The sequence below is a fragment of the Gymnoscopelus braueri genome, assembly GCF_963280865.1.
Source record: "Gymnoscopelus braueri genome assembly, chromosome: 19".
NCBI classification, from domain to species: Eukaryota; Metazoa; Chordata; class Actinopteri; order Myctophiformes; family Myctophidae; genus Gymnoscopelus; species Gymnoscopelus braueri.
The window spans coordinates 13553777-13559776 of NC_137621.1; positions in this window are offsets into that span (position 1 = coordinate 13553777).

The window sequence follows — 6000 nt, forward strand, 5'->3', positions numbered from 1 at the left end:
ACTGTGGTGGACACAATGGTCCTGATTTCGTTCTTGATAGACTCTCAGACTCACCTTTTTTCTTTATTTTTTACCCATTTTCCTCCCCAATTTAGTTGCCAATTAATTCCTCCCCACACACATTTGTGTGTTATCACTGCTGTTGTATCCTACTGGCTCACCTGCCAGTGAGGAGCCCCCACCGAGATGATATAGATTTCACCCTCCATGCCCGGCTTCGCTCCCCCGAACACGGGCCAATCATATTTCTATAGACGCTTGACAAAGCCCGGATGCACCGCGGTGGATTCGAACCCACAACCTCCGTGGCGGTGGGGAGGCACTTTACCACTGCGCCACCTGAACGCCCAAGACTCACCTTTCAAAGGCGTTTCAAACTTCAATTTTAAAACGCTTTAATTGCCTTCAACAGCCATCTTTCCACAGAAATAGGTTGGTCCCTTGTAAGCTTGTATATTTGTGAGCGTGCGTGCGCTATTTTCATTTTTTACGATATTTTGGGGGCTTTTCTGCCTTCTTTTGGAAGGTACAGTAGAGACTGACTGGAAACGGGGAGAGAGAGGCAGGGAGCGACACGCAGAAAAGGTCATTGAGCTCAGGAATCGAATCCATGACTCGCTTTAAGGCTGCATAAGAGCCTATAGCACTATGTACCCATTCAATCGCAAAAACGCGTCGGTGTCATTTTAGATGTCTTTGGCTATAAAAAAAATAGCCAAAGACATAGCGCGGCACTCGGTGCCGCGCTACAAGCTTGTAGATCTGCTATTTATTTATTTTTATCATGAAAAATTGGTGCAAATCTTCGAATGTATATGTTTTTTAAAGGGATAATTTTTAACTCAAATCTTTGCTTCTTCTGGGGATTCTACAAATGTCTTCTAACCTAACAGTAAAAAAAATAAAACCTATGTTGCTATAATATCAGTGGTTCTCAAACTTTTTTTCATGTCAAGGACCACCCTAAATGACATGTATTTTGGCCACGGAAGCATAGTATGTTTTCATCAATAAAAAAAAGCCAGGATTACAGTTATGCTGTTATGGCCCAATAGGAGGAGATTGGAGAGCGATTGATTGGTAGAACATAATGTATACCATTTAATTCATACCAAATCATTTTACAATTACTGGAAACGATTAGGGTCAGGATTGCACATTGACCCTTTCATGTGACAATGTAACTACATGTAACTGTAACTGTTCAGTCAGTCAGTGTAGTCTTCAAAAGAGCCATTTCTGTACTTTTACGTCAGTAGTCAACACAACTAATCCTACTTCTATTTGAGTGATATTTAAGTAGAGTGAAAGAACTTAAGTATAAGAGTCTATTATATTACCAGAGTAGGATATTCTAGAATCTATAGATAGATAGATAGATAAATGGATAGATATTAGTCCTGGCAGCAATCATCAGACAAATAAAAATGCAACTACATGTCAATAATGTGACGATATTGTGGAGATGACAATTGGTGCTTTCACAAAATAACACAATTACATATTTCATAAGTAATAAAGGAAAGTAATGCCTATACGTATTAACTTGGTGGGTAAAGGTACAGTTTGGTAATGACATTAATGACTAATATCAATAATAATCACTTCTAGTCTCATATTACAATATCAATGTAATATAATATTGATGCCCCTGATGCCCAGCCCTACGCTTCTGCCTGATAGTAACAGCTTTTATACATTAATTATGGGATGTAATTGTGATCTATATCTAATTGCCTGCCCCTTTCCTCAACACTCAGAACTCACAGGTCATGTACATTTGCTGTTGTCCAGCAATTTTACTGGACATAACTTACTATCTTAAAATATATACTTTATAGATAGATTATCAAAACAGAACATTTGTCATTGACAATGAGAAGTATCAGGCAATGGAACAAAAGGTTATTAAATGCTCTCCTCCACACAGGAGCGATAGAACAAGACCAATATATCTCTGTCCACGCTGAACTGTCTCACTTTATGCATATTAAAATCTAGATGCTGCAGACCTTTCTTATAGATATAATCTGTGTTAGAGTTCTAGTACTCTCTCCACATCATATATGGACAGTGGTGGAAAGTAACAAAGTACATGTACTCAAGTACTGTACTTAAGTACAATTTTGAGGTATTTTTTACTTTCTTCAGTATTTACAAATTTCAATACTTTTACTTCTACCCCACTACATCTCAGAGGAAAATATTGTACTTTTACTCCTCTAACGTTTTTTGAAAACTTTAGTTACTAGTTACTTTGTAGATTTTTCATACATTTTGAACTTGTGAAATGGGACATTCTGCACAATGGGTGCTTTTACTTTTGGTACTTCAAGTATATTTTGATGCCGATACTTTTTGAATACGGGACTTCTACTTGTAACAGAGTATATCTACATTGCAGTATTGATACTTTTACTTAAGTAAAACACGTGAGCACTTCTTCAATCACTGTTTATGGATGATTGATTTAGTGTTAGAGAAGAGAAGGACAGTGATCAATCCTGCTCTATCTCTATTGATAAACCAGATTATAAATCCCATTCTCTGAGTGCCTGTCATTCGTATTCATGTGTTTACAGAGGGGAAGGGGAAGGGGCCACACAGAGAGACAAGACTCCCTGAGCTCTGGATCCCTTTAATAAAAGAGTAGCCACCCTCCATGTTGCCACATAATCCCTCAATTTTTAACCCTGCATTAAAGAGTGTTTGACTTTCCTCTTTGCGCTGTGCCTTTCACAACTCCTCCCGTCCATTCAGGGTCACAGCGACAGGTCATTTTGGCGTTTAGAGCAGTGTTGCCATGTCCGCTTATTATAAGTGACTTTGGGCTTGTTTTTTCCTGTAAAGTTGCTTGTAAATATTGGAAGTTTCGGGTTGCGTTTTTTTGGGCTTGTTTCTAAAGTGTAGTTGCTTATTTGGGCTTGCTTCCTAATGTTGTTTAAACCAGTGGTTCTCAAATATATTCATGTCAAGGCCCGAATTAATATGTATTTGTTTGTGGACTGCCTCATCCTAAAATATTTTGTGCCAGGGACACCCCCACCCCACCCCACCCCATACAAGATTTGTGTTGTTAAAATGTTACAAAAATATTATAAAATATTTCCTATTTTCTTTCAAGATCTTTTGAAAATAGCAGCTGTGTGTGTGCGCGCGCGCGCGTGTGCTCGTGTGCGCTCATGTAGCCTAGTCGCTTCTCTTGGGCTTGTTTTCATAGACCTGGCTGCTTGTTTCTCTCGCAAAATCTGGCAACACTGGTTTAGAGACCCTCCCTTCTTGCCTCCTGGTGGGGTTCACGCCTGTGAAAGTGCTCAGGTGACCAGAAAATGAGGGCATTATCACAGCCGTACGCTTGTAGTGACAAAGGATCAGAGCAGATTAGGGTCCATCACGGCTCTATATAACGCACTGAGCTGGAGAGCAAACGTGGGACTGTGCACCGCAAGGCTCCCTTCAACTCTCTGTTGGTCATTGTTTAACGGGATCAGCGGCGGTATGTTATGTACACACACTGGGTGTTAATGTGGAGATGTGGGACGAGCAGCCTGGGTCATCAATATGTCCTTACACGGACAAATGTATGTGTCCGTGGCAAGACTTGGCGTCGTCCGTGGTCAATTTTTTATTTTATTTTTACACATCATTATAATGTTCTTATTTTGATCATAAGACCCAATTACTGAATCTCCGGGTTTTCCTCAGAATATGTATGACACTGATTTACCATGACACTATGTATGGCACATCAGAGTCCACTGGTACAGTCAGTGGTTCTCAAACGTTTTATTTTCAAGGACCTCCCATAACTCTGGGAGTGTACAAATCCAACCAAATGGACCCTTAAGGGGTTCCATTTGTAAACTCTCAGAGTTGCAGACCTGTAATGGTCATTTAGGGCTAGCTCTTTTTTGTATTTGTCTACGCATTTTATATGTCCATAAAAATAGAATTTTAACAAAAATGTCCAGCACAAGCCAGCACATCTCTTCCAAGAAAGAAGAGGCAACATGGAGGACAAACAAAATCACACACAGTACTATATTCAATTTGTCTGACTGTATCGCGGTTCTCTCCCGCAACACTCTCCTTTTTCTCCTTTTGTGTCACCTTTTCTCCAGATGAGTTTTTATCTTGGGGACAATTGAGATGACGAAACGCAGGTGCAAAATTATCAGCGGAGGAGGAACTCGGAACTCACTTTGTTTTGCTTGTCTCTTCCGTGAATCGAAGATATTTCTCTCCTTCAATAGCGTTGTTTCCAAGGAGAGAGGAGATATAAAGTTGTTTCACAAAGTGTCTGAACGGGCCGACAAGTGTTCCTGGGAGCAGGGAGCAATGCCCTTTGTTATCGCCCAGCGCCCCGGACAAACCACTCGGTGATTTATTCATTTACACTGCCTGAAACAATCGCATTATCTCGGTTGCAAACAGAAAGGCACAAAGCCACTATGAAAATCCCCCTGGACATTTATGACTCACTAAAGAGTCCAATAACTTTCCCCTTCGTTTCTAAGAGGCCTTGGTGGTGGTAGGGTGGGGGGGGGGGGGGGGCACGCTGTGGAGGACTGGACAGAGAGGGGAGTCAAGAGGGGGACTCGGACCCAGGGAGAGATGCTTGATTATGGGCATGGGATGAAAAGAACCCGAGCCATCTCCTCTGGAGCTGAATGGAGCGCGGTCAGCAGGCATCCGCCATACACTGGCCTGCTCCATGCTGCTAGAGGTTCATAAATTACCCCTCAACTACCCCAGGGGGACGTGAGGAAGGGCAAATAGAGAGGGGAGAGAGACGGGCGAAGGGGAGCGGGGGGGGGTAGATCATGTTGAGCGAGAGGCAGGTTTGCTGGGATCCAAACGGTGGATGCATCCATGACATGAGAATCAGCCTGGATCAACAAACTCCAGACCCGCACTCCTCTTGGTCCTAAACTAGAATGAAAATGAACCACTTTAACCCCACAGCATCCCTATTCTGGACTATTGGGCAATAATAGCAGATCTACAGGCTCACAATGTGTTGTGAGCTTGTAAATTGCCTATTTTCGGCGAAGATATAGGGCGGTAAGATATAGAGCGGTAGTGGCTCAGGAGGTCGAGCGGCTGTCTTGGAATCTGAAGGTTCCCGTTCGATTCCCTGGCTTCTCCTGGCTTACGCGTCAAAGTGTCCTTGAGCAAGACACTGAACCCCTAACTGCTCCTGATGAGCAGGTTGGTGCCTTGCATAGTTTCCTCCGGCCCTCGTTGTGTCAATGTGTGTGTGAACGGAAATGAAATACATCGTAAAGCACTTTGGAGAAAGGCGCTGTATAAATGCACTGTCCATTTACCATATTTGGAGTAGAGGGGAAAAAGCAGGGGGCCTACTACAGACTTTTTACTCCACTGTAATTATTTGATAACTTTAGTTACAAGTTACTTTGCCGATTTAGATTATTATTACAAAACATACATTGACCAATTAAGCCCTATTGTACTGTATACATCGGCTATTCCAAAATAACATAGCTGTTGCTTGTATGGAGCTACATATTTAAAAGCGCTGTACTGATATGTTTTGGTTAAAACAGTTTTTTTCTCAAAAGGTTAAAGCTCTATATTCTGATAGTAATCATTGCTATCACTTTGTTTGTGCAGTAACAGGGTCTCTCCATCTCTTTTAGTGAAATAGAAAATACATTTTAGCAAGAGTCTCTTCGGCAATCTCTCAGATCAGAAAATAAATGACATTCCCAAAACTAGTTGTTCAACCTCCACATCATCATGTGCACATCATAAAATACTTTTCTCATTTTGAACAAACGCATGTTCTGACACATTTATGAAAATTATTATGTACAATTGTCTGCCGTTTCCTACATTATGATTTGCTTATGTCATGTTAATCAAAATGTATTAGACAGGTTCTCTGTTGAATAGTCTTACCCCCCCCCATCTTTTTTTAATCTAGACATGAGTGAGTTCATTGCATGCTGTAAGTCATTACAAGCTAAATGGTTG